The 26,115-nt window shown below is 42.7% G+C and overlaps 1 long non-coding RNA gene across 6 annotated transcripts in view; it reads left to right on the forward strand.

Moving 5' to 3' along the window:
- Window positions 1-5,184: 5,184 nt before the first annotated feature.
- LOC134473176 (uncharacterized) overlaps window positions 5,185-26,115 on the forward strand; it is a 61,049-nt gene continuing 40,118 nt past the window's right edge. For 2 of the 6 annotated variants that reach the window (XR_010043276.1, XR_010043279.1), the window contains exons 1-2: window positions 5,185-5,619; window positions 7,669-7,742. This is a non-coding gene — a long non-coding RNA (uncharacterized LOC134473176). Of the gene's footprint in view, window positions 5,620-7,668; window positions 7,743-9,004; window positions 9,053-19,990; window positions 20,749-26,115 lie in introns of those variants that run through there. The other 4 variants (XR_010043278.1, XR_010043281.1, XR_010043277.1 and 1 more) reach the window with 3 other exon arrangements.

The following is a 26,115-nucleotide window of genomic DNA, read 5'->3' on the forward strand; positions in this document are numbered from 1 at the left end:
ATAATTACCAATTGAGTGATTATATAAATAGCATGATGCAATTTTTAAAAATGTTCAGTCAATTAAAAAATCAAAGTGTAATCGTCACCTGTGTTGGTAAGCGTGTGCCCACGAAGAGGCCATCACACACTACTGGAGGGGTGAAAACTTACACATTTGTAAGCCTCTTGGGTAATAGCTGTCAGGAACATTAAAAATTTAATCTTTTTGAGTCAGTGTTTCAAAAATCTAAACATGCCCTCTTAGAAATTATCAGTGGAGGTTTACCTCAGTACCATTTATAGGGCTGAAAATTTGTAAACTCTAAGGCATTCAATAATGAGAGAATTTTCCAACATGTTAAAACCACAAACTAGAACATTACAGAGTTGTTTAAAGTGCTTTTGACATTGTTTAATTGCAAAGAGAATGATAATGATGTAAGTATAATCAGAAAAATCCAAGTTAGAACTTCACTATACTATGTTTATTGAATAACTTTTATGTGACACGTACTTATCTTATATTTACTTTCCAAAATATCCTCACGTGCTATGGACTATTTTTAATCATCATTTTGCAGATGAGGACTGAAGCCCAGACAGGTTAGGTAATTTGCCCAAAGACGCATGTGTATCTGCAGAGTTTGGTCTTAAATATCCTCCAAAGCTCACATGATGAAGGCTTGGTTCCAAGCTGGCGGTGGGACTGGGAGATGGTAGAAATGTTAAGACCTAATTGGAGGAAGCATGTTGCCAGGGGTGTGTCCTTGAAGGATGCATCTTGTCTTTGCCTCTCTCTTATTCATGGCAGCCAGAAAATGATCCCTCTGTCTCTGTCTCTGACTGTCTCTGTCTCTGTCTCTCTTTCTGTCTGTCTCTGTCTCCCTCCCCCTCTCCCGGCTCCATGAGATAAGCAACTTTCCTGCTTTGAGCCTTTCCATGTTGATTATTTCCGCCTCACCACAGGCCCAGAAACAGGGGCCGACTAACCATGGACTGAACCCTCTGAAGCTGTGAGCTAAATTAAACATTCTTCCTTTGTTCTCCATTGGTATTGTCACAGCAGTGAGGAAGTAACACACAGTCTTGCTGCAGGGCCCGCCTATTAACTCAAAAGCCACTCCTCAGTTTCTAAAAGTAGACAAGACTGCATGGTGTGTGTGTGTATATGTATGTGTGTGTATATGTCTGTACACACAAGAAAAAGGCTAAAACACCTCAGACTCTTGTAGTGGATCTCTCTGTAGTAAAACTTTTTCTTTATCTAAATCTACTATAAATATGTATTCATTTTATATTAAATCTAAAGAGAAAAGTGTGATTCCAGGTTGGGTATCTGTGGACTCCGATTGCCAGGTGCTCATTCTTGGGCCTTAATCTTTGTGAGGAAAGGTTTTTCCATTTCCCTGAGCAGAGTTGAGGGAAGTTGTCAACAGGCAGCAGAGGTAGGAGCATGGAGGCTTCTGAATCACTGCTGTTTGTCATTAGGACTTGTTTTTCTTTCCCCCTAAGACCTCAATGTCTTTTAATTATAGGTCAGCTGATGCTGTAACTGAAAAGTTGAATAGCAGATTTAATGTGGCCTGCTGTTACAGTAATGAGAGTGATTAGGATCTAAAAGAGTTTTCTCTCTTGCCTGCAAAACACCAATTAGGATTAATGAATCACTGGCTGTGTGAGACAGCCAGGTCTCTCTTTCCCCCAAATATGAGAATGACTTAATTTTGCCTGAGATATTTTATTTCCTTCTTTTTTTAATTTTATTCACCTGATCTTTTAATAAACTCTTTGTATGTAGCCAAAGCTTTTAGGTCTACTCCTTAGAAATGATGGTTAAGAGTAGAATTAAATTTCTCATATTAAAAACAAAAGTTCTGAGACTGAAAATGAGGAACTTATTCTTGGTTACCTCTGTGAACTGACTTTGGGGCCGTGATGTTGTCAGCTTGGTGGAGGGCTGATGTTAGTCTTCACCGAGGGACAGCAGAGGGTACTCCGTGACAGACTGTTGGAATCATCCTGCTCTGTCCCTTGGTGTGTAGTATGAATTCTATAAACCTTTGGGAAGGTAATTTGGATTTTTTTTTTTCAAAAAAACCCTAAAAGAAAATAAGTACAGACAGGCAAAACATTCGTAGTTACTGCACAAGAAGTTTAAACAGCTTTCACAAGCAGATCTTTAAACAGACGTAGGTATTTTTTGTTATTGTTGTTGTTGTTGACTTACACCAGTACCCCGAGTGCCAGGAACAGAGCCTGTTATCTGGCAGGTACCCTAATGAGCATTTACTTCATGAATTAATAAATAATATACAGTCAGGAAAAGTTGTTTTCTCTGAAACTGTTTAAGAGAAATTTAGAAATTAAGAGAAAATGACTGGATAAACTTGGTTGTGTGGTATATTAAGCTAATTAAAAAGTGAATGCTGTTTGTGGGCCAGTAAATATTGGGGAGGGAATGGGTCCAGCCACCGACAATGACTGCCTTGGGGATCCAGGACTGAGGATTGGGCAAGAGCGGCTGGCTTTACTCTCAGGATATAATTTTGTGTTTTTAGCATTTGATCCTTGCATATTCTTTTTAATTTTAAAAAGCTAACTAAATGTATATTTATATTTTTATTGGTCTAGTATATAAAGATTAAAAGCCAATTTGAAAGCCACACGCTGAAATAAAAGTGTTTAAATTTTTCTGCTCTGCAAGATTACCATAAAACTGTTTCCTTATCTTTTAGTAAGAGTTAGGAAACACTGAAACGGGTACATGGAGGCCAAGGACTTTCCTGTAGAACAGTTTGTCTGACTGTGGAGAGCAGTTCCCAGGAGGCGCTGGGACAGTGGCCCGAAGGGCATTTTCTTGCTTGAGATTTAAACATGTGCACAATAAAAGTCAAGCTTACTAAAGAACGTTTCTGCAAATAAACTATGAGAGATGCCAATACAGCACTAAAGTGGGGAAGACAGGAGAGGAAACAAGGTTTCTGTGGCCTGTCTTAGGGTGGGAGATGGACAGCACTCGGGGAATCTCAGCTCCTGTCCTGAGAGCTGTAGCAGGGGAGCGAGCACGGCCATGACTCTGGGGAAACTGTGGTCTGCTGTCATATCCATCTGTTCTTCCCTGTGTCTCTCTTGATGTTTACAAGGGTCTCTCTTGGTGTTTTCCAAAGCCTGATGCCCTCCAGAGCAGCCCATACCCACATGCTTGTCAGGATCGTTCTGCTCATTGTGTGCAGCCAAGGCAGGGCTGGGTACCCACTGGTGAACGGGGAGTTGAGAGCTTCATTCCCCCGTGGGCAACAAAGGAGGCCTTGGGCCAACACTGCTGATAAAAGTGCTGTTTGGAGATGTGGCCTGGGGCTCCCGGGAAGGTGCAGTGTGTGTGTGTGTGTGTGCACGTGTGCATGCGCGCGCGCGTGTGTGTGTGTGTGTGTGTGTGTGTGTGTGTGTGTATAGGGCACCACTCCGCAAGAGTGCCAAGCCCTGCTCTTTGGCTTCCATCAGCATCACTCGGCTGTGGTGGACTGCATGCTTGTCTCCCTCATCTGTGGTTATCCAGGTGAGAAAATGGTACTTTACTTGATCACTCTGAGTGACCGCGGGCCACTTCTTTTTCCATGAAATTCTCTCTTAGGACTTCAGTAGTGCTCTCTAGTCCAGGACAAGTTCTTTCCCCACATTCAGGTTTATTTTGGGAAATCTCTGACACTGAGATGTGGCTACCACACACCATTCCTGTCTTTCCCTCACATCTCCTCTTAGTTCACCGTCCGTTCTAAGCACATTCCAGCATCGTGACCCAACGGCTCGCAGATTCCAACCTCAGCTTTCCAAATGAAGCCGCATATCTTCCGGTGAATATGTTCTTCTGCTTCAATTTTTCTCAGTTAATACCAGAACCAGCTACCCAGTCTTCATGCCCGAATGCTAGCAGCTCCATCCCTTCCTCTGCTGCTTTCCTCCCTGTCTCCTGCACCCCACGGGAGCATCATCTAGATCTCCTCATCTGGCAAGTGCACCCCAGCTCCCTCTCTCCACTGCTCAGCATGAAGGGGATGCTGCAGCCCTGCTGATCTCTTCCAGACCCACAGAGGACACACTCTTAAGTGACACACAGGCCATTAAGTGTGCTCTTTCTTCTACCCTGCATTTGGTGTTCTTTCTGTTCAAAGGGGGAAAGTGAATTATCCCTCTGGGTCTGTGTCCCACGGACCCTCCTTAGACCTACACTTCAGGGAGCACTGGGTCCACCCTCAGTTCAATCCCATAAAGTCCTACATAGCTTTCTGTTATGATTCCCATTCTGTTGTAGTTCACTGTTCCCTTCATGACTTTATTTTTCATAGTTCCATGAAAACAGAGATTAACTCAGCAAAGCTTTCCAAGAAAATAATCAACAACAACAACAACAGCAACAAAACAGAGATGAAGGTGATAAAGGAAAATCTGAAAGATATGGAGGATAGAAAGTAGACATTTCATATGTATAAAGTTTTGGATCTTCCTGGATAAGAAATCAAAGTAACTGGAACAGAAGAAATAATATAATTTGTAAAAATTTTTATGGAGCTAAAGATGTTTACTTATGAAATTGGAAAGCCTCAATGCATTCTTGGCAGAAATAATACAAAAGAATGTGCACATTATTTGGGTAAAAATATAAGACAGCATGAAGGAACAAGTAATCAACCTGGCTCTTAACTTTCCTGTTGGAGTTTTCGAGGGGGAAATTTTGTGATATGAGCATTCTATGTATAGCCAATTAGTCTTTCATACATGAGAGCCACAGAAAAATCAGATAAACAAGAGTTTAGAAAATGTATTTCTCATGAACATTTTGAAAGCGTCATCACCAGAGTTACAGTAATTATACGTCGGCATCCCTAATGACTAACCTTATCCAAAATCAAATTTGTAAGAAAATGTTCAACATGGTAACCCCTTTCATAATTATGCTTGAATAAAGATGAAAGCAAAGCCATTTAATTGTATTTTTTTTTTACTTATTTTGAAAATTAATTATTGGCTGACCCTCTTCAGATCCCCAGTTCCAATCAATATTCATTAATATCACAACAGTCTGTTTTTGTACGCTGTAGTAGAGATGGTACAGCTTGCCAGCTCCACATATGCTTGTCTTGGTGGCCCAGTGAACTGAAGTTTGCAAGGCCCCTCGCATTAGCACACAAATGGGACCCAGCAATGGATTCTGAGCCTAGGTGGCAGATGGCAGCCCCGAGCGTGGCCTTGGGAAGTATGGTGTGTGTGCTTTCTTCACTCCCCTTCTGACCAAACCCAGAGGAGCCCAACTGTGTAGAAAACAGAGCCTTGAGATGTCGAGAAACTGTCCCTGAACAGCTGCAGAGTGGTTGGTCCATCACCAGACTGAATTGCTGTGTTGAGCCACTGAAATCATGGAACTGTTTGTTGAAACTGTTATCCTGACAAATACAAACACCTACAAAAACAAATAGAAGACACCAAACTGCCGTGCAGGATGTGTTTATTTTTAAACAGTTTTCTTCTTTCTAATTGTTTGTTGCAGCCTTGGCATGGTTCACACAGAGAGGCCTCTGTCTGCACATGGTAATCAGCTGCGTCCGTATCATTTCATCTCAGTGGCTCCAGCCTGAGCTTTGCGGTAGGTTTTCTCCATTTTCAGAGCTATTATCACAGTAACACGCACGGCGTAGACCTTTAGTGATTGAAGTTAGTTTACCTTACAAGTGTGCATATGGAAAATTTATATTTTCTGGATCTCTGCATCAAAACAAGAGCTCTTGATCTCCCAAAAGGTGGCGAGGCCATACATATGTCCTAGAGGGTGATGATCCATCTAACAAATACAGAGTGTTTGCTGTGGGGAGACATGGCGGTCATACTGGAGATGTGAGATGGAAATAAAGTTCCTCCAGTCAGGAAGTTCACTGGGGAGACAGACGCGGAACAGATGAACCCACAGAGAATTTCAGGGGCGCTAGCTCCTCCTGGAGAAAGTGAGCAGAGAGAGGCAGGCAAGGGATGTGGGAGAGGGAGAGAAGGGCGCTGCTTTCTGCAGCGGTGATGTCTGAGCAGAAAGAAAGAAGTGTCCCCCATCAACTCCTGTGAAAGGACGTCCCGAGCCAAGAGGGAGCCCAGACAATCCAGAGACTTCTAGAACCAGTTTCAGCATAAGCTATAAAAAGGAAGAGAAAGGTGGTACAGAGAGGAATGACTTATGCACCACACCAAAGAATTCGGATGCTGTAGGAGACTTTCCTTCATCCAAAACCTCATTGGACCATCACACACACACACACACACACACACACACACACACACACACACACACAATTAACTCATTAGCATTATTTGTAGTTCCAATGGAAAACAATGAAATTAGGGTAACTTAAGTAACTCACTCCAAAGAGCAGAAAGTAAAAGCCAGAACTCAGATTATTTGGTTGCCTTGAAAGGTCACCCAGGAGACCCCTGGGAAATTCCGCCTTCAGAGTTTTATGGAGCCCGGCAGACTACAGAAGTGGATGCTATGGTATCTTGCCCACTCTGGACTGCAAGTGACCCTGTCTGCCTGCGTGCTGTCCCCGCAATCTACCACATTTCTTCAATCAAACATTCCTCCTCCATCCAAGAAAGGCTGGGGAAATCTGTCAGGAGTCAATGGCACCTGATTTCTTTGCTCTTATCACTAGTGCAAATGGTGTTTTTGATATTTTTGTTCTGGTGCTGTTCTTAAAAATACTGGTGGTGTCCTGAGTGCTGTGACCTCTCTAGTATCAAGCACTGCCTGGTGAGTTCAGTGACACACTCACATTTATCAAGGTTGACTGGCACTCAAGTCCCCTAGGAACTTCCCCAGGACTCAAATGATGGTTGCTAGTGAAGAAGCCTAAGTGACATTAGTGACCTGCAGGAATAGATGCATTTCAGTTCCCAAACTGGGAAAGTGGGAAACAGGAGCATCCTAGGGGACCCAGTGTCCTCTAGGTTGCCTTGCAATCAGCCAGAGTTAGTGAGAAGAGTCTCCTCTTTCATCCTGCAAGCAGCAATTGTGATTCTACAAAATGCTTAGCCTGAGAAGGACTATTTATTGTAACTGTACTGGTCCTCAAGTTTTATCATTTCATAAATTTGTTTTGGTTTTATAGCTATAGAGAACTGTAGTGTTAGACATTAATACATTATTATATTGACACGTGTCAAGGAAGCATCTGATGAAAGTAATTTAGAGTCAAGTTGAGGTCTGCAGAAATATTCCCTTTAAAGGATATTAATACACTTCTCAAACATAAGACATACTTACTTAAAATGTACGTCACATATGCAGGACATAAATCTTAATGTACTTCACTATTAGCATCAAGACTGTAGCTTTGATATATATATACCAATCTTGATGACTTACTCTAATTTAACTTCAAGAATGTCCACTGTAGTGCTCTTTATACTAGAAATAATTTACACTTTTACCATTAGAAGATTAATTTAAAATGATAACTGTCATACTTTATATCTGTGGCCCCCAGGCCTCATGCATTTACATTATGCATTTGTGATTGGTTCATTGTCTAAGTGCTCGGATTGATGGTGTCAGTGCTACACCCATCTAGGGGTGGAGCCAGGATGCGATGTAATGGTAGGAAGAAGGCGTGTCTTGCTCTCTTGCCAGTTTCTGCCTTGCTGTTTTCAGCTGCCATGAACTGTGGCCCGCCATGCCAGCCTGCCTTGGAGTCAACTGAGTGTGGACTGAAACCTCCAAAAACTGTAAGAAATAAACCTTTCCTTTCCCAACTTTGGGCTTCAGGTATTTTGAGTCAGTGAGGAGTAAAAAGTAACTAAGACAATAACCATCATACGATCAGATAATTTTATGCTTTGAAATAATAATATAGATTCATTATCATTCATTAGTATTATGTGAAAAGACTAAACAAAAGAAATGTATATATAGTTTAATCTTATTTCTATAAAAAGATGAGTCTGAATGTCTCTGGTATACATGTCAAGAATCCATGCACAGATACAAAGGCTCCATAGAGCAAATACTGTGGGATCTAGAGTGGGCTGTGGGTTAGAAGACTATGAGATCGAGGTCTTCTTTGGTTTATTGTGTTTTCTAACTTTTCCACATGGATCAGCAGTGGACATTTTAATGTTAAAATATTTAATTTAAAAATGTAGCTCAAATGTTCTCAGCTAACTCTTCAGAACAACCATATCATTTTGGAAGGAGGCACCGAGGAGAACATTCAACAGATTACATGTGAAAGATTAAAGACAGGGCGAGGCACAAGATGGTTCACAGATTTTGATAATCCTTCAAGAAAAATGAAACAACTCCAGAAGGATTCATTGCAAATAACAGGATGGGGCACTGCGAGAGGCACACCTGGGAATAACTTACTTAAACACTAAAATATGGATAGTTTCTTACACTGGTGGGATGTAATTCTACTCTTTTTATCTTTCCCAAATAAAAATAACAGGAACCAGTAGAGTCAGATTGTAATTTGCTGCTGAGAAAGTAAAAGTATTTGGGGGAGTGAGAGAGTAAAACTTTAATTATTTCCTCATAACTTACGGTCATGAAGAGAAAAATCCCAATCATTTATGTAGTTCATAATTAAGTAATACTTGAATTGACTTTCCCAAGTATTCTCATAAAAAATACAAAATAGCAAATTTCAAAATCTAAATCAAAACATTCATAGTTCCACTACCAAGGAAAATGACAATTAGCATTTTAATGAATATAATTCTGGTCTTTTTCAACACTATGTACATCTTATGCTGTCTGGAAATAATCAACATGCTGCATTAATATACCAATTTTCATTTAAAATATGCGCAGAACATTTTTCTGCTTCTGAAAAGTCTTAGAAAACAAAAGAGTAATGAGTACCTAGTAATCTTTTATTAAGTAAATTTTAGGTAGTTGTTTAGTGTCTTCTTACTTCGGTTACACAGTTATAAATAATACTGGAAGAAGCATAAAATTTTGAGCTGCTCTTAATTATTTTTATTAGGATAAATTCCAGAGTTAAAGTTCCTGGACCAAGAGAGATAGCTTAAAGGTATTTATACATATTGTCACATTTTTTATGCCCCTGGAAGACTAAAGATTCAGAGAAAGGTCTTGTTGAGCACCCCAAATGTTTCCCAGCCTTTAGGGGGGAAGTCCCAGAAGCCCCTTTCATTCCTACACACCTCTGAGCTTTATTCAGAGCTGAAGAGGAAATGAAAGAGCCAGAGTGACTGTGAGTTTCATTACTGCTCCGAAGAATGGTCTAAAGACCGCAAAGGGAAATCTTCCTGCCTCACTTGGTCAGATTGCAATCAAGACTGACAGTTACCAGAGCTGCAACCCCTCTGAAAATGCTATTATTCCCTCAGAACACGGGACGTGGGGTAGGGACCCTGTCCCCATGCCTTCTGCAGAGTCACTTCCTGGAGCACAGCAAATATCCCAGGTATGCTACTGCACTGAGCTAGAAATGAAGACCTCGCTCTGGAAACCGTTTGATTGCTGTCCAGGCCTTTCTAGAACTGTCAAAAGACCTTCACTGGGAAGAAAAATCCTTCATCCACAAGACAAAGGGCTTGCAGCTACCAGTAGCTGGGGGATAGCCATTTTCAAGGAGAAGAATTGGTCTGAAACCCCAGAACTAAAATACTCAATGTGACAAAGCATCCTTTATATTAAATTACAAATATTTAGAGTTTCCTTATGAGAAATGCAAAGAATTTTATACTTTCTTTTAAAATTATTTTTTAATATAGAGAAGAACCAAATTTATTTTTGGTCCCTGACCCTGGCTCTGAAACCCTCCCACCCTGTGGGGATATTTTAAAAAGGAGCCCTACTATGCACCCGTGCTGAGTGTGACACAGGTACGCCTAGGGTGGAGAGTAGGTACCTGCTTTGCGAGCCCACGCGTGCCTCGGGGTTCAGGTGAGGAGAGAGGGGATACTGTATGTGTGCTGGGTCCCACAGCGACCATCGAAACCATATGGCTGGCTGTCTTTCACATTCACCCTTCGATCTGCTACACAGAAGCCGTACTGTTGAATATTGATGTGGTCACATCATTGCGGCAAACTCATTCATTTTGGTGCTGGACCTTGACCGATTGGACCGTGGCTGAACCTTTGCTGGACCTTGCCCTTGGCCATAAACAGAACCCATTGTGTGATACTGGTGAGGTGTTTGCAGTATTGTTAGTACAGAGCAGAATGTTAACATTTTCACTCAAATGGATGCATGTTTTCATGTACAATTTTGGTTTATATTTAGAAAATCAGTTCATTTGTGTGTATGTGGACCTTCATTTTATATATTTATTTACTTTTTTGAGACAGGGTCTTGCTCTGTAGTTCGGGCTGGCCTTGAGCTCACATTGTAGCCCAGGTTGGTCTCAAACTCTCAAGGATCCTCCTGCCTCAGCCTCCCAAGTGCTGGGATTCCAGGTTGCACCATCACAGCTGGCTTTTGTACCTTTATTTTAAAAAGTTAATCCAAGTGAGTATGTTCAACAATAAGTTGAACTTTTTGTGTCAAGTAGTTTAATTTGGGCAGTTGGATTTCATCCTTCCAGAGTTGCTCCATCATGATGGTGAGCAGTCGGCCTTGGAATGCCTCCTGATTGGTTCCAGACTCTTGGGAGGATAACTCTGCCGCTCATTGCCTGGCCACCAAGCACTCATGCCTTTTGTGCAGTCACTGCAAAGAAGCCTGGAACTTGGTGACTGTTCTGCCTATGGTGTAGGATGTGAGAGGCGGGGCCATACTTGCAGTTCTAAGGTAGAAACTTCCCAATCTCTGCTCAGAATTCTATCAGAGGCAGCTGAGGGTGTATCTCAGCTGTCCTCACTGTGTGTCCCAGTGGGGCTCTGGAATTCTGGGTGCCGGAGAACAGGGTTTCCACTCTGCCTTTGTATCTATAGAATCTCTCTATCTGTAGAATCTCTCTGCTTTCCAAAATTCCCCATAACAAAGGGCAAAAATGATGACCCAGCCACCTGGAAGCCTTCTCTTTGGAGCAGCTGGGAGGAGGGACCTGCAGACACCACCCAGGCATCTGCATTTTGCAGTGCTAACCACCAAGTGAAAGCTTCTATTCTTTCTTAGCAGGTGATAGTAATTTAATGCCATCTGTGATGCAAAAACACTCAGAAGGTCTGCGTATCAAGTCTTTGGGTAAAGTCTTTTTAACTCTGATTCTCTTACAGTATTGCTTATCACCCTTTTCCCGAAGGAAAATTTTGGCAATGAATTGCCCTGCTTTTTAAGCCTCCTTGATTTCAATGCATTTAAAAGTGAATTTGGTGAGGGCCACACCTGGCAGCTTGCAGCCTGCTTCTGCAGCACCTGTGAGTTAATGAAAAAAACCACGTCCTTCTTCCAGCTGGATTCCGGTCACCTCTGAGCACAGGCCAACTTCAGCCTCCAGGTGGTCGCCAGCCAGGCTGCATCACGTGAGGCACAGACAGTTGGTTCTTGATGCCTCCCTACACACACATCAAACGTGGGGCTGAAAGGTGGCAATGTGGAAGGGGGCCACCGTGTGCCTCCAGGACGACTCCAGGCAGTGTCTGTGGCTGGGTGAATCCCAGGGCTGCCGGACACTCTCAGGGGCCCTTCATAGGAGGCTATTACTTTGAAGGAACTAAATCATCATTCAGATTAGAACCATGGCTATAAAAACAAAAAATAAAAAACAAAAAAAAAAAACATGGCTATTAAGTCTTCTTTTCCTCAATACGTAATTTTCATAAAAACAGAAGTTTGTGGTTACTGTAGTACAACATTTGTTTTGCCTGCGTCAAAACCCTTTTGATATGCTTTCCTGTTGAGAGATTGAGAGCTGATTTTTATTTCTAAGTGAGTGTTCTAAGAATTGGGGCTTTATTCATATGTAAAAGTTCGAAATAAAGGGAATTACAAATGTTAGTATTTTTGGTCTCTAATGGAGACCCCTGGCATGGTAATTAACACATGAATCTGCAGAAAGCCTGCCCCCTCGGGGCGGGAAACGCCTAAGCCAGGGTCTGCTGCAGAGTCCTTGGTTCAGAATGGGTTTCCTTGGTGCCTGCCTCCTGCCATATTCCTTTTACTTGAGACACAGAGGGACTTTGTTTTTAGGACCACATCTTCCAAGACAGTTGGAAGGTTTTCACGAGAACAGATATTCTGAACCACCCTATCTCCCCGTCAGTATCTGGATGGATTGCTGGTTTTGGGAAACATGGAGTCAGGTGGGCTAGAAATAGTGACTTCTGGGCACCAGCTCAGGAGACCAGCAGGAGGAGCTGGCGACAGATCAGTGCACACAGCTGTAAGCTTGGGGCACAAAACAAGTGAAGGAGGCCTTTCCTGCTTCATTCATGCCCGAACTCTGTGTGTGTGAGTGGGTGCGTGTGTGTATGCGTGTGTATGCACCAGCATACAAGCCACACTGGGCTTCTGACCCAGCAGGCTTTTCCTAGACCTCCCTTTTGATCTTACCTTCTCCTCCTCAATGATGTCATCCCAGCTGCCCGGGTTCTTTCAGGCAACTTGCAGTTCCTTGAATACCTGATGGCTGGGGTAAAACCTCTGATGGTGGCACCTGGTTAGCTGTGTCCCATGGTGGTCAGTCAAGATCAGGTGATCCCCATTCAAGGTTTGAAGTGACCAGTTAAAGCCTTTAGTGTCCAGTACTGAGCTTTCTGAAAGAGGGCTGTGGTGCTGGAGGTATTTGTTAATTTAATCCTAGAGATTGCCTGCATTCCCAGGCTGAGTGCCTTTATGAGAGGATTTTTTGTCAGAATTTTGGTGGATAGATGTTGTGTCTGCATCTTTATCTTAGTTTAGGCAATCACATAAAAACATGGAGGGGATAGTTTAGCTCTGGAATGTTCCCTCAAATCACATGTGTTCAGGGGTAGGGCTTTGGAAGGTAACTGATCAGAGGGGCTATTTCTAGCCGATGGTTCAGAATCTCTGTTCTCGTGAAAGCTTTCCAATGCACTGTGCTCACCAGTGCACTGATCCTTGATGAGTTTACAGCTAAGTGTGTTGCTAGCAGGTGGTTGGAAGAGGTGAGTGACTGAGGAGCTGCCTGCAGAAGGCACGTCTTCCTCCTCAGCTCTGAGTCTGTATTTCAGGTTCGCTCTGCTTCCTGGCTAGCAGGAGCTGAGCAGCTCTCCTCCACCATCCCCTTCTGCCGTACTGTTTCTGTCTTTGAGCCAGCTAATCACCGATTGGATCCCCCCAAATGTGAGCCAAATCTCACTCCCCTTTAAGCCATGGATGTCAGATATATTCCCCCAGCCATAGGAAAGCTACTCCAGCTGATCAGATCATAATTCATTTGAACATTGAGCGAGCTGTGAGAGGTCCAAAGTTTTGCTCCTGCCCGAGTCTCTACCAAATCTTGAGAAAGTTGATTTCTCTAATTCAGTTGCCTCCCATGGAAAAGGAAGAAAACAAAGGTTGCTTGGCCAGTTCAGAGATTTGTCCTAAGAATCTTTCACACAGAAGTTCTTCTGCAAACTACATAGCCTTTCGCTGCTGCATGGTTTTCTTGTTAGGAGGCCTCTCCTTTCCTACCTGATGAGGCTGTTGAGGAGCCCCCTGCTCCCACCCTGCACTTGTGCCCCTGCTGCTCTGGTTGGAGAGGGACATTTCATAACAGCACAGATTCGGACCAGATTGTAGGGTCACTGCTGTGTTTCCATTACAAATGTGCAGACCTCAGGCTTCAGCCTCCCCACGCTGAGTCCATGTGTTGAGAGCCTTCTGGAAGAGACCCAATGATTACAGAGGAGCTCACCGTACAGACTTGGCCTGGACATAGTCTCAGCCTGAAGTTTCTGGGGGTTGTCATAGGGTCCCATCATGTGGTCTGTCAACTTGGAGGACTCTGGTAAGCATGGAAGGTTTAGAACTTCTCCCAGATGGGGAGGTGCAGCCTCCAGGACTGAACATTAGGCAGGACCCCGACATCTGAAAGGAACTTAAGTCTTTTACCAGCGTGGCAATTTTCTCTGTCTATGTGACCTATCACTGAAAATGCATAAGCAGAGGCATCATTGTAAGTGCAGTGATTTCTACTTTCCTGGGACTGATTTTTCATTTGCCCCTGAGGTTGAGAGTAGATCACAGTCAATGGAAATGAATCAAGTGGATTTTACAGAGATTACAAAAACCATCCAGGCCAGCTTGACCTCTGTGCAGCAAGGACAGTGTGAGTAACTGCTGGGAGAGAAGAGTGGCGCCCGAGTCGGTTATTGATTTCTGGAGCTCTCTGTAAAGTCAGCGAGGCACAGCTGCACTGTGTGCTTTGGCACCCAGAACGTGACCGTGGAGAATTCGGGGCACATGCACGCAATATTCTGCCAAGGCAGCGATGTTAGCCGTGGTGTAGAAGAAAGAGGGAAGCCAGAGATGTAATCAACAGGTCAAGTCCAAGTTTCCATGTGCTATAGTTTGGATCTTAAATATCCCCCCAAGGCCGAGCTTGGTCCTCAGCCGGAGGTGCTGGTGGGAGGCGATGCAGTCTAGCGGGAGGCTTTAGGGCCACCAGGGGCTGCGTTCTCCCAGTGCACCATGAAGCACCAGTCCCTTCCTCTCTCTCTCTGTTGCTTCCTGGCCATGAGGGGAGCTGCTGTGCTCCTTCATGTTCTTCCTACATGGGGCAAAGAACGTGCCCAGGAACTGCTGAAACCAAGCCAAAGCAATCCCTTTCTCTTTAGGTCTGTCTCTTAGGTCTCTTTGGTCACTTTGGGGCCAGTGTCAGAAGGTGGTGACATCACCCGTGTTTCTGAAGCAGACACACAAACCAAAGAAACTAAGAGTATGAAAATAAACTCTGTGGTCACCTGGCAAGCGCAAGGGCATGAGTTTGATTTCCTGGTACAAAAGAAAAGAAAAGAAACAAAAAGAAAAGCAAAGCAAACTCCGAGGTATGCACTCTTCAAGCAGTAGTGTGTACACTGCGGCCATGACATTGAAGCTCACATGGAGGGTCAATACCTTGCTCCTCCTCTCCATCATGTACCATGTATTGGTCAATTCAGGATGCCACTGTGGCTGGCACAGTGTCTCTGCACATCGTAAGCATTTGTTACATCCTTTTGCTTTCTATCATTCTCTTGTCTTTAGTACATGTTTGCAATACACGGTGCTTTTCCTCCGTGTGTAGAGCTAGTACATGCACATTTCTTTCCCTTTCACTCCCGTGCTCTCCCTTCCCTCTGTGTGTTAGCTCCTCATTTGGGAAAGCTTTCTCACCCTGCATTTTTTGCTCTTTAGTTAGGATTTGAGTTTCTCTTATAGGAGAAACCATGCAGTATTTGTGTCTCTTTCTTTTTAAAGAGCAAGTTGATAGGTCTATAATTTCCATGGGGCAATGAAACAACTGCATTAGAATATGACCCCCAAAGGAGCGAGTGACACCTGAATTAGGAAGTGAGCAGGGAGTGTCACTGAGGCAGGAGTCAACAGGTAACTCAGCTCTGCGGCCAGAGGCCGGCCAGTTTTCCTGCAAAGAGGCAGGGCCAGATAGTAACTACTTCTGGCTTTGTGAGCCATGAAAGTTCTTTGTGAGGAACACTTATCCCTCCATTGTAGTACAAAGCAGCGTAAATAACACTTAAGTAAGTGTATCTCTGGGCTACTCTGCCTGTATTAGAACAAAGGCAGGGGCCTCTGCGGCCAGCAGGCTGCACCTTACTGACCCCTACTACCATCCACTGTGCCCAGTATTTCATGTGTGGTGGAAGAAAAATTCAGCAGACAGTAATTAGTGTCTGTTCTGTGTTACCAAAGGTTCAGAACTAAGTTAGGGGCCAGTTGAATGCACATGCATTATTCTTTTCTGGAATTCAGCAGGGTAGGGTCTGAGGAGCAGAATTTTCTCCTTGGGAGAGACTCGTGTGTCAGCCCAGCCTGCTCACCCTGCCCGGGCGCCCACTCTCATACTCCAGCTACCGGCCATGTGTTGGGACCAAAAGTGGCGAGTGTACCCTTGGGACAGACAGAAGATTTACATCTAGCTCTACCGTCCACTCTGCGAGAGACCACACCTGCTTCATCTAATTCGGTCTTCCCAGGAGCCTGATGAACAGAGCCCCATTATTCCTACTTTACAAAGGGGACAGTTGGGGCCCACAAGACCAAGTCCTATCTCCCATCTCACATCCTGACTAGTTGGTAGTACAGCTTGGGTCCAACCCAAGACCACAAGAACATTATCACAGATGTCATACACAACAGATTTTCTTTGAGCATAAATAGTTTATTTTGCAAAGAAGAGAAAAGATCGGAAACATCTTGAATCCAAAGGAAGGAGCTGAGAGGAGGGCTGGGTGAGCATGACCACTTTAGGGTGGGTTTCTGTTTTGTTTTGTTTTGCTTTGTCTTAACATTAACATTGTGGCTATGAGCTGGAAAGGGCATGCATTCTTCATTCTTTTTTCATTACTCGAGAATTGTTGCAACCATTATGCAAAACCAATAAAAAGAAAAAAAACATTTTTAAAAATGTCATCTGGCAGGCAATGCCCAGCTGAGGAGCAGCACCAGTCTCCTGGGAGAACAATATGCATTTTGTAAAATTTCTTAAGAGACAATTTATGGTTTCGAGAAAACAAAACAGGAAATTGAATTAAAAGGAGAAACATATTTAAATAATACTCCAGTGATGACATAATCAAAGTCCAAAAATCACAAGTTAGAGTCAGGCATTGTCAGTGCAAGATTTTTCTGGTCTCTGTGGGCAGTGTCCATAAAGGAAGAGAGCTGTTTTATTTAATTGTTTCCACATCACAACTTTTGTATAGAGGATGAAAACTTAACTTCTTAAATGGGAACAATAGCCCGAGATATAAGGTGCGTGGTACATCTTTACTGAAAACTGCAAGATGTGACCTTCACTCTGACCTTATGGATTGTGTTGTTTATTTTGGGATTGGCAAAATTTCACAAGGAAGGGCATTCAGGGAAGGTCTCATGGGTACCCTTTTCATCTGTGCTTAAGGCTTCTTGTGGAATAAGCAGAGTAAAAAACATACATGATAAGAAAAAAAGGTTTTCTATCAGAAAGAAAGAAAATCTCGAACCATTTGCTACAGTCAGGAGTAAGTAGATACACATACCTTTTTTTCACGTCGTGGTTCATAAAAAATAAGTTTCAGAAAGAGAATGTTGATTCCTTATTAAAATCAGTATACAGCTACGTAAACATCTACCAATTTCCATTTGGTTTTCCACAATTCTGAAAGAGCAGAAAGTAAAAGAGAAAATCAGCGGACACCTGAAGAGGTTTAAAGTCTGAATCTCACTCAGTGCTGAAGGAGGGTTATTTTTCTCACTAGCGGTATAACGATACTTTTATACATAAAGATGAACATTTGTACACTCTGCATTTTCTTAATTCGGTACTCAAAATGTAGGCATTGTTATCATACAGCTTTGATTTTTAGGGAGACTACTGAACTGTTTAGTTGTGTCTTTGATGCTGCCAGACTCTGAACTCCCTTGCTAATCTGCCTCAAAGAGGGAGTAAAACCTTCTGTCATCCAGGGCAATGACAGTGTTCCTGACCGTCTCACGAAAGACGTCTTCCTGCTCATCTGATTCTCTCTTTGATGTAATGGGGTGGGTTTACAAATAGCATATTGTAAACTTCCCCTTTGGGGTGCATGGTGCACATCTCTGGAATGGCTGGCTGGATGAGTGGTTCAGGTGGACACTCTGACATCATCATCTGGACACTGAGTCGCTAACCACCCAGGAAGTCCATTGCATTTCATCTTTTCCATCAGAGCAGAAAACCCTTAGCGCAAGAGCTATAGCTACTGACTTTTATACCCATAGCCCCTGGAGCACAGTACGTAATCTTTAAAGTCAGCTGAGGAACCAGAAAGGTAAGCACAGAAATTAAACAGAACCTGAAGTATTTTTACAAAGGCTTGATGCCAGGTGGTAGGTTATTTGCAAGGTGGCTTCTGTAGCTGTGCCCAGCTCTGAGCTTGACCAGGGGTCTTGCATTGATAGTGGGGTACAGCAGAAGTGCCAGTGAGACCCTAAGTCTCATGAGGCCTTGCATCTTCTTTCCTTCAGACCTGCAGTGCAACCACCTGTCAGGCTCTGCTGCTGGAGACACAGGCCTTGCTGACAGTGACTATCAAGCTTGGGATGTTGGTGAAGTCGCTTAGCCCACAAAGCCAGGTGAATGGGGCTTCATAAGTTACACTCTGTGAGGAAGTGAAGACCTTCCCAGTGGAGATCAACTGGGACAATGAAGCCCTTAAGTCTGAGACAGACTTTTCCGTATAGCAATAGGTAACTGCTACCTGCGAGCTTTTGAAAGTAGACCAGTTTCATCTCTCACATCCTTGGCGTGAATAAAACCAGACAATCTAATCATCAGAAACCAACTACAAACAGCCACTTCCATTCCTCTTAGAGCTGAACACATCTGCATCAGCAATCAGCAGGAACATTTGTTTCTTCTTCTTAGGGTCAGCTCTGGGAAACCACATTTTCAGGTCAAAATGTTGAGGAGGCAAGTTTGGCTGAACCTGGGCTCTGTGTTGTTTAGTGCAAAGAAACCTACTGATGATGCTTTTCTTTGGAATTTCCTATACAATATTAACAGTTCTGTGATAATGAACTTGAGGAGCACAATTAAAAATAAAACTTTGAGGAGTGATGAAGTTATCCTGCTTACTACGATGCAGAAGGTTCGGATCCTGAGATTTGTGAGCTAAGAGGAGGTGTGGCTTATTGCAGAACAATGCTAGCGTAATGACTAGGAGTATGCAGAGATCATGAGCTTCGCATGTGCCAGGAGCCTGAGGGTCATCTCTGACAGAGGAAGCGAGGTCTCTGTCTTTTATGATGCTTAATAGATTTTCTTAGCGAGGAAATTGAAGAAGCAGAAAATCTCCCTCCCTTCCTAATATTAAATAAACTGCAATAACTGTATCACTACAGTAAATGACACACTTTGCACAGGTTATCTCAATGTCAAAAGTGTCTTATGGTGGGGAGATATTGTTATCTCTGAGGAGATGAATAAGCCAAGCCTCGAGCAAGTTGAGAGACTTGTTAGGGTCACAGCAGGCTGGGTAGAGGACCTGAGCCCAGGGTGTCTCATTCTAGAGCACTTTCCCTGAAGCATGGTGTGAGACTGTTATATTCTTTAAAATGTCCAGAGCCGTGAGGAAGAAAAGCACCCGGGGAGCCATAACCTCACACCGTTATGGAACTGCGAGACATCCTAAAGCGAAGGTCACCGTGCATGTGTGTGTTCTTCCCACCCCACCATCTAAATCATATTGGATGAAAATGCAACATGTTATGAGGAAGAAATGAATTCTCTCCAGGACTATTTTTTCCCCTTCACAATACCAAATTACTTGAAAAATTATTTTTTTCCAAACTAAAACAATATTATTTTCAGTTAGGATTTGCCATTGTGTAGAAATATGTTTTGTTCATTGTGTAGACCATAATCAAGATTGAAACAAATTCAAAAATCTGTCCAAAGATATGGTTGAAAAGCACCAGCAGATGTGAATTCCCTAACACGGAACGACTGCTAGCTATGGTTTTATTCCCAGTGACACCGGGAAGACTTCATGTCTGACAGAACTAATTGAAAAAGTAGAGACCTTCGCAAGCTATCTCTACGGAGGAACCAGCCATGCTCTGCCAGTTCCTTTTTTGGTTTAATGGCAAGGCACAGTGTTCTGTCCTGAACCTCTGGAAGACGGAATCGTGTAAATACAGAGCAGAGAGGGGAGCTCTTACAGATGGTGGGTGAAATGAGCTGTCTGGGAAAGCATTTTTGAATTTCAGTTTACACAACACCAAACAAACTTTTGATATTAAGCCATTTTAAAGTTCTTAAATTGTGGTGGAGCGTGGGAGACATTTTTACCTACAAATTTCTTTTCAAATTGATACCGCCACAAAGATAGAAAAAGTTTCCAATCCCAAACAAATCCGCTGCTGACTAACCCAGGCCCTCGTGCCCGCCCCAACCCGAAGGAGCTCTGTGCTGGAAGAGATCCTGAGATAGAGGGAAGGAAGGCAGAACCTGGGCTGTTAATTAATTTGCTCAGGATTCCCCTCCAGCAAGCCTTCGGCATTCCCTGTTTTTTCTTAATTACGCTCCTAGGACAAGCACAGACAGCTAGGGATGGGAAGAGAGGACAGAGGAAGCGCGGGCACTTTGAAAGGCTTGCGTCATGTCACAAAGCCACATCTAGAAGATCAAAATGAACCAGACTGCTGCTGCTCCTGCTGTGACCACGTTACTGTAATCAAACGAGATCACCAAGGGGCCTCTCGGTACCAGGTGGACTGGGCACTCCTGCCCGTGGAGAGCAGCCAAGCCAGATCAGCTTCTCATTACTGTCCCAGCTGGCTTTTGCATTACTACTTCCCCCGTCAAATTGTGTTTCAGTTTGAGTAATCTTTGATCATTTAGAGCGTAATGCTTGAAATGTTCCTATCAGATGAGAAGACGTGTTTTGGGAGAATCTCACCTCAAACTCTCTTTGGTACTTGGTGAAGTAGGGAAGGCAACCAATATCTCAAAAATGCACTCGTTCTATTCAGGACAAAGAAGATGGGACACATAAAACACGTTATCTCTGTAGCCGAGGGACACTGAAATGGACAGGATACCCTGTTTACAGCAGCTGTGGGCTGGGGATGACCCACGATTGCAGCTGGTGGGGCCCCTGTAAGAGCAGTGTCCCTGAACCCAACACGGTATGTAAAACTCAAATCCTCTGCGCTGCCTGTGGACGAAATTACTGACTGACATGCTAAACCTATTAAATATGTATTTTGCAAATTTTGCAATGAGGCAAAATGCTATGTAAAAATTTTTACAGATGCTGAATGATTGTAAGTGTGGTTAAAGATGTGGGCTGTTCTCCAACCCTGTGCTTTCGTGGATTGCTATTAGCTTACATTTGAAATCTCCGCTGGCCACGTATTTCATTGTTCTTCCAAATGCAATCATTTCTCTCTTTTATCTGATCTCCTACAGTCTCTCTGTTTTCATCAATATCTGACAGCAATTCCCACAGATCCAATATAGTCCACTCTAATATCCTTATGTGTACTCTCTGCTTTCTTTGAAATCTAATACCTTAGCAGTGAAATAATTTATTGTGCTTTATTTAGACTCTTATTTTTTGCATGTGTTTTGATACTATCCTTTTGAAAGGGGTTATTTGGAAATTTAAACCAACTGTTCAGCAAAAGTTATGAAAGCATGATTAAGAATTTTTCTCTCTTCTTAAATCCTTTTGTAAGCCTTCATTTTTTTTTCTAGTGTGCTAGGGAAGATGCCATGAAGTCTAAGGGTCTGGCAGTGATGGGATAGCACAGTACTTCTTGGAGCCCCGACTAATGGATGGAGCCATACAGAAGACCCAATGAGCCAGCAAAATCAATGCCAGTCCTATTATTCTGAGAACACGTAGATTATGTGGTTGTCAGAACCTGGCCATGTTTAATTCATTGCATTTGACCTTCATTGCATGGGACAGCAGAAGCACCAATGTACTTGTTGATAAACAAGGGAGAGCAACTAGGTTCCAAATTGTGCCTGCTATACTTTCATTCAGCTCGAGGCCTAAGAAATGCATTTTACAGGCACTATCTGGGAAAAAGTTTTATGGCTGCACTACAGTCTAATATGTGCATTGTTAAATGAAAGGGAAAATTTGTTCCAGTGAAGTAGTTGGCAAATACTATAAATCTCGATGGATAGGAAAATATGCTTTTTAATTAAAAAAAAAAAAGAAAGAAAGAAAGAAGCAGAACCCGAAAGCACATAATTTTTTTAAAAAATTCTGATTGAAGAACTTTTTAGAAAACCAGGCCTCCAGCAGCATGTGGCCGTCCATGTTCATCCTTTCCCAGTGTTTGTGACTTCTCTTCTCTCCTCTGCCGCTCTTCTTTTCTCTCCCTTCTTACTCGAGAATTGTCTTATGGATGAGCCAAAAAATTTGGGGCAAGAATGAAAACTGGTTTGCTTTATTGCTAACCTGTGAAAATGTGTTTTTCTGCCAGTGTTGTGGTGGTCATTTTTTTCCCTTCTTTCTCACATACCTCTATTCCTGGCAGCCCGGAGCTTGACATGCAAATAAAATCCCCTCATAAATAAGTAGACTATGTTTCTCGATTAGAATCTGAAAAACTCAGCTCCTTATTCTGCTCGTGCAAGATGTCCTTTCTACTGCTTATTGCAGAAGGTCCCTTCTCACCACCAGGTGGACAGACAGGGACATCTGAATGAATAATATGTCTGCTTCTTTAACTAAGACATGGAAATATGAGCTAAGGAGCTCCCTTGAGGATTGCCCGCAACTCTCAGTTCTCTGAGTCAGCAGCAGGAAGCTCTTTCTCTGAATTGGATTTTGTCTGGTGGGACCAAGTTTGCACCTAGACATGACTGTGGGCATTCATTCAATAAAAGCGTACAGTGTGTTTTGGGTGCTCTGAATACAAATAGTGTACAAAACAAAGATGGCTGCCTTCATGGAGTAATTCACACAGTTAGCTTTGGAACTGGCCAGTTAATTATTTCATAGTGTTGATTAAGCTCGAATTCTCTACCACGGTTACTAGATTGGACTTTACAAACCAATAATTGATTCTAATGCTCAATGAATCCTAGATCTCATAGCAAAGAATTCATCTACTTATAAGCAGTTATTACGATTGCCCTGAGGAACAGAGTAAGGAGTGATTAGCACTAACACATCATGGAGTTCTCTTAGCTCCCGGGGCCAATAGTTCCTGCAGATCTGACACATTAAAGGAAAAGCAAAATAAAAGGTAGATAATAAGAAATAGGAAGATAGATCTCCCTCATTGGGGAAGGAGATCAAGAGAAGAAGAGAGAAGAAGGGAAGGAGAAGGAAAAAGGAATACAGATCTATTATGTACATGTACCAACTCCACACAAGGAATATAAAGTGCTTTGCATTATAAACATATACTAATAAAAAATCTCTTAAAAACTTGAACATCTTTATCTTTCCTCTATTAAAAGTGGTGGGTAAGAGAAGAATAAGAAACAATGTGCATGCTTATTCATGAAAAGATAATGTTTTGAGCATCTCTTTTGGTAAGTATAAGAGTAGGAGGAATTGCCAAACTAGAGAAAAGTACTTGTAAAATGAATAAAACAGGATTCTTCTTTTAGAGACTCACAATCTAATGGAAACAATAGCCATGCAAGCAAGAAACATACTGCGATTTCTTTAGCCAATAACTATTCAGCATCTACTATGAGCAGGGCACGGAGCTACCCACTTGAGATACAGATCCCTGCCCTCTTGGAGCATCTGTTCAAATTGAGGGAATAAATAAACAAATGAGTATGTAAAGTGATAAAATGCAGTAAAATCAAGGTGACTATTGGAAGGAAAGGAGGGATCCTGATTTTAGAAAACAGGAAATTTACAGTCACACGATGGAACATGAAGACTCCTGGGAGTAGCCAAACCTCGAGCTAAGTCTCGAGGGCAGAAGTCAGTTGCACAAAGAAAGATCCAGGGAAGGATGCCACAGGCAGAGAGAACTGCTGGTGGGAAGGACAGAGAGGAGTCGGATTGGGTTGAAATGTTCACCCTTTGTGATAAAGTAGTTCCTGAAAGCTCTCCAGGCAAAGCAGCTGAGTTAGAGCTCCTTTCCTGGGACTGGAGATCAGGCAGCAAGGGGCTCTCTGCTGGACTAGTTCGCGTGTTGTTGAGCTTACTTACATGTGTGTCTGATTTCCCACTCGCCTCGGTGCGCTGTGCCTATGTGCATGTGCTGGGTTGTCTTGAGGTTTTCTTTCTTCCCCTTCCTCCTAGCACGTTTGAACACATCCCACTAAGACAATGAGAAGACTCTTGCAGAATGTGCACAGAATAATTAACCTAGGAAGAGTGAAAATGTTATCTCATCTGTCTCTCACCCTGAAGGCAAAATAGGTTTATTTTCATTCTATTTTTCACCAAAAAAAGAAAGAAAAGAAAAAAGAAACCTTGGAACTATCACAACCTGAACTACCCCAACTTGTAATTTTGCAGTATGGAGCACTGGGGGACAAAGGTGACAGCCAGACAGACAGTGGAACCTAGTGGTGAGAAATAAAAGACCTGGAGGAGATAAAAATGTAAAAGATGGTAGAGAAATAGAAACAAAGCTTCTGTATGCCTGAACTGGCAAGAAGGCATTTGAGGATGGAGAACTGAAGATGTGGGTGAGCTGGTGGTCGTACCTGTCACCCCACTGATCACCAGGCTGATGTGACTGCTGGATGGGTGTCCCCTTCCTCTCTCTCCAATCCATGTATGTCTCTCCTGAAGCTGAGTACTCGGGGAAAGAGGACTGCCATCTCAGAGAGAGGGTCACATCTCCTCAGTCAGGGTATAGGAGTGAGCTCCCTTGGTAGAACCTTGGAGCAAGTTCTGGAGCCTGGAGAATCAAGGCTCCAAATTAATAAGTGAATTGGCCAATTGTCCAAATACTCAGCATGCTTGAGGATTTGCTACAAGTTAAAGTGTATGATTCCAAACTGAAGTCAGACAATTTAATATCCTTTTTGAGGATGTGTGTTTTAGCTACTAGTAGTTCCAATACCTGAGTCACAGATGAGGTGTCCTGTCCTCATCTGTCAAAAATAAGAATAAACTGAATTTGTAAATTCTACTGAGTGAGTCTAAAAACTTTCTCATTGAACGTTACATAAGTGAGAGACAAAGCAAGAGCAGCTTCATGAGTAGTGTAATTCTACAGCACTGAGGGAAACAGCATTCGCTTCCCACTTCCAGATGCTTGCAAGGGCTGGAGCCAGCAGGGGTGAGGAAACAGGAAAAGCAGGCAGGCCCCATCCTGTAGATGTGCCACAGGGCATCAGGGTGCCCGTCTGCAGGGCCACCTGCTTCCATATACTTTTAAGTCTCATAAGTATAGTATAGAGAGACACAAAATGTCTGGAACAACCTAAACTGTGAGGAAGAATTTTATCTTGAGGATGTCACAGAGGGGTATTTGGGGGAAGAGATTGCGGTCCTATTATTTATAATCAATGACCAATGTAATAATTTTCACACTTTGTAGAAGTTAGCTTTCTAAAAGTTAACATAACTGCCCAAATTTTGTTTTATACTCTCAGTACCTCACAGAAACTTCACGAGAGCCCACAAAAATGAAACTATATTTTTAAACATCTTCAATATGAAAGCTCAGAAACTTCCATTTCCAAAATCAAAGTGAATTAAAAAAAAAAAAAAAACATAACAAGTCCTGCCGTTGGCACCGTGTATGTGTGAATTAAGATCATCTCAGTGACGTCCAAACACCAGCACTGACCACCCGAGCCCATCCCCATGAGGCCTTGTGGGTCGGCTCCTGGCACCAAATGAGCAGCTTGCACTGGACTAACCTGACTGTGGTGAGCTTTGTACATCCTAGAAAAACGCAGAGAGAGCACATACCTGTAGGCACATGGAAGGGAACAAACTATACAAAGACCAGAGAGGAACCACACCAGGCAGAAGGGAGCAGACGGGGTAAGTTTGCAGGTAGGGCCAGATGCAGTAGTCTTCTCTGTTGGATTAAGAAAACTCAAAACGTTTGCAGGACTTTTGACTTCAGGAATCAGACTTCAAGCAGCATAGCAAAGACTGAAGGAAAAGAAACCAGATTCTGCTCTATTCAAGTTTGCAGTTCAATTTCAGCCAGTTTAACTTTCTGCCTTAAAAAGATGAATATTCCTTTTCAAAAAGTGACAGAATTCAGAGTCTCTGCTCTGAAAAATTCAAATGGAACTTTTATAGTAAAAAACAAACATTTGGGATTTCAAAAAATTACATAATGGGTTTCATAGCAGGATGGGAGCCATAGAGTACAAAGACAGCAAACAGCAAACATGAAAATAGATAAATAGAGTCATTCAGTGTAAACAATGGAGAAACCAACATGCTTACTAAGGCTTAACAAACTCAGAGATCTTCAGGACAATTTCAAAAGATCAAACACATGTGGAATTATTACCCCATGAAAATAAGAAATAGGTAATAGTGCAGAAAAATTGAGGAATTAATTGTTGAAATTACCCAAGTTAATAAG

Source organism: Cavia porcellus, unplaced genomic scaffold, assembly GCF_034190915.1.
Source record: "Cavia porcellus strain 051 isolate PalLab524CR breed Dunkin Hartley unplaced genomic scaffold, mCavPor4.1 scaffold_26, whole genome shotgun sequence".
Lineage (NCBI taxonomy): Eukaryota > Metazoa > Chordata > Mammalia > Rodentia > Caviidae > Cavia > Cavia porcellus.